The 8,969-nt window shown below is 46.8% G+C and overlaps 2 non-coding genes across 2 annotated transcripts; both read left to right on the top strand.

The window, feature by feature from the left end:
* Positions 1 to 4,460: 4,460 nt before the first annotated feature.
* On the top strand, positions 4,461 to 4,519 carry MIR7398E (microRNA mir-7398e). The gene has a single exon (NR_127700.1). It is a non-coding gene; the product is annotated as a microRNA mir-7398e (primary transcript).
* A 2,913-nt stretch (positions 4,520 to 7,432) lies between these two features.
* Positions 7,433 to 7,491, top strand: MIR7398F (microRNA mir-7398f). The gene has a single exon (NR_127701.1). It is a non-coding gene; the product is annotated as a microRNA mir-7398f (primary transcript).
* The last annotated feature ends 1,478 nt before the right edge of the window (positions 7,492 to 8,969 follow it).

Genomic DNA, 8,969 nt, shown 5'->3' with positions numbered 1-8,969 from the left:
CACTGCATTGTTGAGTTCAGTTATTTTTTATTCCTCCTTCCATCATGGTCTGTTGATCTGCTTTTCTATTTTATAATCAGTATTAAAGAGTTTTTTTGATTATTGCTTTATGCTATAGGCTGAGGCCTACAAGTATTATTTCCTCTCCATTCTTACTTTTTTCATTGTTTCTTTTGATATAATAGACTTTTTAAATCCTCCAAATAAATATTGTTATTATTTTATCCAGCTCTGTAAAGTAGCTCCTCAGTAGTTTGGTGTTGCACTAAATTCAGAAATTCACTTCCTTTTGTCACTTTCATCCTATTGGCACAGCCCAGCCAGGAGCATTGGTTGATTATCCCTACAATTATTGAAGTTGTTCCTTATTTTTCAAAGAGTGTTTTATATTCATATCTATATGGGTCTTGAGCGTGCTTTGACAGATTAGCTCTCAGATACTTTATGCATTTTGTAATCATTCTGAATTAACTCATTCTTTCCCTTCTGGATTTTGGTATTGTTATATAGAAAAGCGATGGCATTTTTAGGGATGTTTCTTTCAAGTTTTTCTTTTTTCAATGATATCATCATAAGAGGGTGGCTTCTTTTTTAAGGAAGGAAGGATTGATTCTAAGACAGAAGTGTGGTAAGGGTTAGGCAGTGGGGATCAGGTGACTTGCCCAGGGTCACACAGCTAGGACGTATCCGAGGTGAGATTTGAACCCAGATCCTCCCAACTCCAGGCCTGGTGCTCTCTCCATTGTACTACCTAGTGGCCACTGAGGGTGACTTCTTTCAAAGACTCTATTTTGGAATGGTTTTTTAAACTTTATCATGTAACATATTTCATGCATTTGCCTTTGCCAAAAATTGGCTGCCAAGCTAAGCACTACCACAAAGTATTTAAAGGAGATTGTGTATCATACTGAAATATCTGTTGGTAGGAAACTGTATTCCAGATACAGTGCTAAATGAGGATGACGGCTAGGCAAGAAAAGTACTGCTGGAATTTAACTAACTAGAGTACCCCTCCTAATGGAGGTTTGCTTAAATCAGTTGTCTCAATAACTGGGATTTTAATTCTCAAACTCTTTTTTGTTTCAACCTTTGATGTTAGAAATATAATAATCACAATCACACCTGAAATTTATCTTACACATTAAAGTGATCAAAATGATCTGAGTTAGTTCAGATGGAGAAACTGAACCTAGTAGTCCCTGATTCATTTTTGCACTGTAGAGCATCCTCTGATGAACACGAAGTTCCACTACTTCCCAGGATGCTGTTGGGCAACCACTTCTTCCCGCCCTTCTGCCTCCTAGACCAGTAGTGTGTTGTGAAAGGAGTGAAGGCTGGGAGATCCTGAGACAGTCTTAGTTGGAGATCTGAACCAGACTCCTGGCCAAGAAAAGCAGGACAAGAGGGACGACAAGAACAATCCAGGTATAGGAGAACCTGAGACCCTAGAGATGCCACAGTGCTGGGTGGTTCTAGCCCCACTTAGGAGTGTCCCCTCCTACTTTTTCTGGTCAGCCATTTCTTCTCCCTCACTTTCTCTTCTGTATCACTCCTCTTCTATTCCCTCTCCCCTTCCTCTCTCTTTATTCTTCTTGTTTCTTATCTCCCCTCCACTTCCTTTCCTCTCCTTTGCTCTTTCCCCCTCTTTTCTCCCCTGCTTCTCCCCTGACCCTTCTCTCTCCTTTTCCTCTTCCTCATCTCCTCTTCCTTTCCTTACCTCTTCAAATAGTCAGTGTTGGGAGTATTGGAAGGCCTGTGGGAACCCAGACCTATAATTAGACTCCTGGTAGAGGGCCAAATTGTTCCAAAAGTTCTGGGAACAATTTGAAATTATGCGAGGAAGTTTAGGAAGTTGTTCTTAGACATTGGAAGAACCTAGTTAAACCTTTTCATTTTACAGAGGAGGAAATTTGTCTAATGATGCCCTCATACCCTGCCTGATGTTAGCCAGCTGTTAAGTGGCAGGGCCACAAGTCTAGCCCAGGTCCTCGAAATCTAAAAGAAGCAATACATCTTTCCTTTGGATCTTGCTATTCATACCGGCAACATTCAAATCTAATTACTAGGTACTTAACCTAAAGAGAAAGAGAGATCCCATATATGTATGTGTCTGTGTAGATGTGTGTATCCACACACAGAAATATCCACACAAAATATTTCTATTTTAGGTCATGAAAAAATTTGGAAACAAAGTATGCGCATATTCTCAGCAACGTTACAAAAAAAGAATGTCAGTGTCAGAAGGAACCTTGGAACCGTAGTGTCCAGCCCAGAAGAAACTTTTAGAACATAGACTCTAGAACGAGAAGGGGAATGAGAACTTAAAAAGCACAAAGCTGGAGAAGGGCAGCTTAGAAGACAATAACAAAGTTTGAGCAACCTTTGGGAAGAAGCAGCCCCACCATCTGCAGGCAGGTCCTTCTGACCCCCTTCCCCAAATTGCTTTCTTCTGTGGGTGCCAATAGTGTAGTGACATGGGCAAGCTACCACGAGTTGAGAGGGAACTTGCCCATCTCTCACTAGAGGGCATCCAGGGTTCTCCTATTGCCCTAGGAAGAAGTGATGGCCTTGATTGCCTGGCCCTGCACACCAGTCCTGACCCTTGACTCTCAGAAGCTGTGGCGGTCTACAGGGCTGTGGACAGCTGTGTCTTAGTCATGGTCACACAGTCCCAGCAATGACTGACTGCCAGTCTCCAGTTTCTTTCCACCTAGAGAACATGAAAGCTGAAGGAATCCCTAGAAGCCAGTCTCAGAACCCAAAGGTCCTGTGGATGAGAATGTAATATGCGTATCACAACATAGAGGGGAGGAATTCCAGAGCTTGGAACGTGACTTTGTGGTTAGTGCATTCCTGAAGGAATCCTGGAGTTGGGCCTAGGTGGGGAGCCAAGGTACAGGTTTAGGTATGGGTGGAAGCTCTTCCCAGAATCCAAGAACATCTTGGGTGCCCTCAAACTATACAGTAGCAGGGCTAGGTTGCCCAGCACTGGCAGGCAGCCCTCTGGCTGAGGACAAGTAGCATTTCCTGGCCCATAACCACACAGATTTTCTCTTGTCTCTGCCTTCCCTCCTTTTCTTTCCTTCCTTCCTCTTCTTCCTTTCCTTCTTCCTTCTTTCCCTCCCCCTTTCTGAACTTTTTCATCCAGGTGCCTGGCAGTGTAGGGGGGAGTGAACATACCATACGTATTCTGGCAGGTAGCTTGGACTTCTCTCCCACTTGAGCATCCAGGGCTCTTTTACAGGTCCAACCAAAGGAGGGAGTCAGCCCCTGGGCCTGGGCATACCTACACCCTATATAATGCCCCTGGGACCTCTGGCTAGAAGTTGCCTGGAGCACTGATATGTAAGTATCTCATCCCACTCACCTAGTTAATTTTCCTGGCCTGGGGTTCTCTCCCTTAGTCTGCCCCTCTCATCCTGTATTTTTACGCTTTCTTCTCTGGGTGCTATGGCATTGTTGAGAAAGAGAGGCTAGCTTGCTCTTTTAGTGACTTTTTCATCTCTCACCATTGAGAACTCTACTCCTAGCCCCAGCCTGAAGAGGAAGATAGGCCCTGGGCCTGGGTACTACACATGGGCAGTGCACGGTGCCCCTGACCCCTGGCTTTAAGGCACATTCTTAGACTTGCTTGGTCCCTTTGAGATGTTAAATGACTTGTCCAGGATCACATAGTCAGCAGGTCTTGGAGTCAGACCTTGAAACTAAGTCTTCATGACTGCAAGGCCAAGTCTCCATCCATGATGCCTGCATCGTGTCCTGGAAGGAATATTAGAACATGAGAGAGTTGAGGGTCCTTGGAACACAATGTCAGAGCCCTAAGGGTCCCAAGAATGGGAAAGTGAGAGCTGGAAGGGCCTTAGAACATAGCATGGCAGGCCTGGAAACCCCATCATGCACCATGTATCAGAGACAGAAGGGAGTTTAGAACACAAAATGCAAGATTCCCTTCAGGTGTGTCAGGCCAAAGGGGCATAACAGAAGGCCCAGGGAGTCAATGTGTACATGGAAGGATCAGAGACCACAATTCCATGCTGCGTGGGCATGTCTGGAGGAACCCTGGAGCTGGATCTGAGAGGGGAGTTCAGGTCAGGAGCAAGCAAGGATCTTCTCTGGGAGGCCCTGATCCTCTCTGGTGGCTTCTGGTCATGCAGCAGCAGCAGCAGCAACAACAGCATTAGCTCACCACACACACACTAGCAGCCCTCCGAATTTCCTTTCCCAGTTTGCCTTTGGTTTCCTCCTCTCCCGACTCCCTTCCTCTCCACCTTATACACACCTGGTTCTTGGTGGTTGTGGAGTGGGGCAGTGAGGCAGCAGTGGTGGTGAGGCTTTGGTTCACCACCAGGTAATTGTCCTGTCTCTCTCAGTCAGGCAGCTTGAACTTTGGATCTTTTATAGGATTCCTCCTGCTCATCCCTCCATCTTTCTTGCCCTACTTTCTCATCCAGGTGCTCGACAGTGTAGAGAAGGGTGAAAATGCTGTGTTCTGTCAGGTAATTCTCCCTTCTCTTACTGTCGAGCATCTAGGCCTCTGCTCCTGGACCCTGACTGGAGAGGGAGCATTAAGCACAGGTAGGAGCCCACTTGCTCATGCCACAGTGCCCTAACCCCGTCTCAGGAAATTGCTTTGGCCACTTAGAAGCTCCATGCCTTGTTCTGGTTCCTCAATTGCCTCTTGTCATGTGGCCAGCTAAGGCCAAGGCTGGGTTGCACTACAGTGCACAGGCTAGAGGAAGGAATGGTAGGATAGAGACTGTCTATACTGGAAGGAGCCTAAAGAGGGAGAGGGAAACAGAGCAATGAATGATTGGACTTTGAGGGCCTTTGCCTACAGAAGGGACATTAGAACAGAGGACACTGCATGTTGAGAGCCCAGCAGAGGAGCTCAGGGTCAGGAGAACTTTAAGGACAGATTTAGGCAAACAGGGTGGACACATAGGTTATTGGAGCCAGAGCTATCGAGCACAGGCTGGGGAGGGGGCGAGGAGGACCTTAGAACAGAGAGCACTGAATGTCAGAGCCAGGAGAATCAGGGAACAAGTGGTCAGGAATGGGAGGGGAGAACTGAGAATATTGGACCCAGAGGGTCCTGACTATGAAGAATATTCCTACATAGATGATAAAGCATCAGAACCCCAATCAAGAGAGGAACCTTAGAACCTGTCACAAGGAGGGGCTGAGTCAGGTGAAACTCCACAGTCTGAATGCTTGGGCAGTGGGGGAGGAGAGGGGGATTTCTTAGCACGTTGCAAACCATGTCAGGTCATAGCCGAAATTTAGAACATGGCACCCAGCCAGGAGGGAGAATTTAGGCTACATAGGGTCAGAGCCTGAGGAGAGGGATGGGGGAACCTTAGTATTCCTATGTTGTCTGAACCTGGAGGGAAAGATGGTGGAATAAGGAAAGCCCTATCAAAGGGTGGAGGTAGGAATGCTAAAAGAGAATTTGGATTTGAAGCAAGTGGCTGTCTGAAGGAGCCCTGGAGGCAGTGCTGAGTAAGGGCCCCGGGAGAGAATCCCCATCCTCATGGATGACTTGAGATGGTATACCAGTAGCCCCAGGGTGTCCCTGCCTCTGGTTCCCCCTTTCCCCTTATTCATTTCTTCTCTACATTTTCTCCCTCCAGGTACCCAGAGGAGGCCCTGAACTATTGAGAAACCTCGCTTTCTCTCAGGCCACTAGAGGACCACTAGAAGAAGAAAGGGACCTTCAGCTGAAGTTCTTTTTGGATCTCGCCCTTACCTATAGAGTAAGTCAGAGTTGTAGAGGTTTACCTGGCCTGTTATTAGGTTAGGTGACCTACACAAGGTCACACAATAAGTATGAATCAGAGGTAGGACTCAGAACCCAGTCTTCCACTCCACGGCCAAGACTGTTAGCTAAGCTATGCTGATTCAAGGGGCACAGTCAAGGAGGAGGGGGATTGGAACAAACAGAAATAAAAGGCCCCTTAAAGAAGTGTCAGAGCCTGTAGGGTTCCAAGGAAGAGAAAGCCCAAACATACTTGAGGTAGAATGTTAAAGTCTAAATTAACATTAGAATTTGGTAGCAAAGCAGAAAGGGGGGGGGCTAAAAACCTGGAATGCCAACTGCCAGTGTCCAGAGGGAGATACCTGAGAACTTGGAAGGTAGAATCCAGAATGAAAGAACCTAGAGGAAGTACCCTCAACCCTGGAGCCTGATTTTGCCACAAGGATGTCTCAAGAATCTGAGGTTTGGGCCTAGTGGAGAGATGAGAACAGGTGTCTTGGGGGGGTCCTTCTTGGCCCGACATTTTAAGTTCTAAAGATTGATAGAATCCTTTTTGGTAAGGCCTCAGACTACGCAGGAGCAGCACCAGGGTCCCCTCTGGATGCAGAGTTTCCCCATTCCTCTCTTTCCCACCTTCAGTGCTTTGGTCTCCAGGAACCTGGCAGCAGTGATGTGGGAAAGCTACCTTGTGGGGGGTGGGGGAAGTTCTTCATCTCTTGTTGTTTAGCTTCTGCTCTGCTACTGTTCCCCACACGAGGGCAGAGGAGGCATCCCAGGTCTGAGGCCCCCTAGACTCTGCCTTTGCCCCTTGGCCACTAGCAGCTTAAAGAGTTGACGGAGCTCCTGAGACATTAAGGGACATGGGGATAATCAAACTGTGGCTGGGTTATCTGAGGCAAGACTAGCTTTTCTTAACTCCAGGCCCTGTCTCAGTCTACCAAGCAATACTGCCTCAACCTCCTCCCCCCCCCCCAAAAAAAACCTTTAGAACTTAAAATGTTGGGCCAAGAAGGACCTTTAGACATAGTGTCAGAGAAAAGTGAGGCTGCAGAAAAGCAAATACTGGAGTTGGAAGTCTCAAGGGCTGTCACTTAGGCTGCACTGTATGTCAATGTCTACAGCAGGGCTTTTTAATCTGGTATCGAAGAACTTTTTTTAGATTGTTTTCATAGATGGATGTAGTCCAATGGAGTTGATGTCTTTTGTAATCTAACAGGGTTTTTATGCACTTCAAAACATAGTTCTGAGAAGGAGTCAGTAAGCTCACCAGACTGCTCAAGGGATCCGTGATGCAAAAAAGATTAAGAAGTCCTGGGATCTTAGAACATGGAAACTGGGCTTATAGCAAGTGCATATCTGAAGGAACCCTAGAGCTAGATTCAAATAGAAATGATGGAGAAGGCTAAGAATCTTCCTCAGTAGCCTCAGGCTGTGTAGACGAGGTACTGGGATCATCCCCCCTCCCCCCCCCATGAACACCTTGTGGCTGTAGGTAATCCCAGCACTGGACTTGGTTTGCCTCAGTTTCCTCTTTTCTTTCCCCTGGTTCTCTGACCCCCAGGTGCTCTTCAGTGTGGAGGTGGGGAAGATCTTGTGTTCTCTTTTATAGGATTTCCTTTCGGATCTTCCTTCAGCCTTCCGTCCTTCCTTGGGCACTTTCTCTTCCAGGTGCCTGGCAGTGTAGAAGAGAGTGGGAATGTCATGTTCTATCAGGCAACGCACTCCTTTCTCGCTGCCTAGCATCTAGGGCTTTGCTACCACGCCTGGCCTCAGGACAACAGGAGCCGTGGGCATCAGCACACCTGGATCCAAAGACTTCTCCAGCTCCTCGTGCACGTAAGTGTCAGAGTTTCCTGGGCCCCTCAAAGGTTGGCTGTCTTACCTTTGTCGCATAGGTAGCTTGTGTCTCAGTGGGGGGATGTCAAGCGAGGGTCACCTGGCTCCAAGGTCAGATCCCTTTGTACTAGGCTGTGCTCACTTGAGGAAGGAATTGTTGGACAGATACAGAAAGAAAGCCTAAATGAGGACATAGGACGACACAATCTGAAGGGTATTTGAGTATAGAGCACAGAGTGTCAGAGATGGGAGGGATGAGCCTTTGAGTTTATGGCTCTGAGGAAAGCCAAAACAGTACCACACACATGTGGAGCTGATGGGGAAGAGCCTTAGAACAGAGAACCCTGAGTAGCAGAGCTAGGAGAATAGTAGAACATATGGTCTGAACTGGGAGGAAGGGGAAGGGAATAAGCATCTACTATGTGTCAGGCACTGTGCTAAGCGGTTTGACAAACATTGCCTCATTTGATCCTCACAACAATCCTGGAAGATCGATGCTATTATGATCCCCATTTTGTAGCTAGGGAAAGTGAGACCAGGTGAAGTGACTTGCCCAAAGTCACATAGCTAGTAAGCATCCAAACCTGGATTTGAACTTGTGTCTTCCTGATTCCTAGCACAATGCTTTATCCACCATATCACTTAGGTGCTTATAAAATACAGTTTCTAGAGTGTCAGAGATAGAAGGAACTTTAGAACATAGAACAGAAATGAGAAAGCTTGGCGGAAGGGATGTTCGAATATAGAATAATTAGCCAGGAAGAAGGGACTTGAGACTATAAAAAAGAGAGAGTCAGAGTTCCCAGGGAAGGCTCTTAGCATAAAGAATACAGACATGAAGCAGAACGGGAAAGTAGAATTTGGAACATGTATTTCCAAGTCAAGAGGGGCCTTGGAACTCAGAACCCAGATGATCAGAGCTTGGTAGGACAAAGCTTAGAGAAGCCATTGGAGATTGTCAGAACCAGAACAGCTGAACAGAATGTTATGGCTGTACACTGAAGGCCTTCCAGACTTAGCTCCCAGAACATAGAGAACTCATAAAGTCACAGCCTACAGGAAGGGACCTTGGAGCCGAGTTCTTGAACTTATAGCAAGCACATACGGAAAGGAACCCTAGAGGTATGTCTGAGTGAGAAGTCAGGGGCAGGAGGCAAGGATCATCTCTGAGAGATCTTGAATTTCTTTGGTGACCTCAGCTTGTGCAATACACTACAAGGTGCCCCTGGGAATGATAGCTTTCTGTGTGGAGGCAGAATTTTCTGCTCCATTCCTGGACTTCCTTTCTGTGTCCCCATTTTGTTCCTCCTGACATCTCCTTTTCTCAATGCCAAGCAGTGTGATGAGGATGCTGTACACTGTTAGCTAACTGTCCTTT

Source organism: Monodelphis domestica, chromosome X, assembly GCF_027887165.1.
Source record: "Monodelphis domestica isolate mMonDom1 chromosome X, mMonDom1.pri, whole genome shotgun sequence".
Lineage (NCBI taxonomy): Eukaryota > Metazoa > Chordata > Mammalia > Didelphimorphia > Didelphidae > Monodelphis > Monodelphis domestica.
The sequence above is the reverse complement of the archived record's forward strand: the minus strand, read 5'-3'. Positions and strand labels throughout refer to the sequence as shown.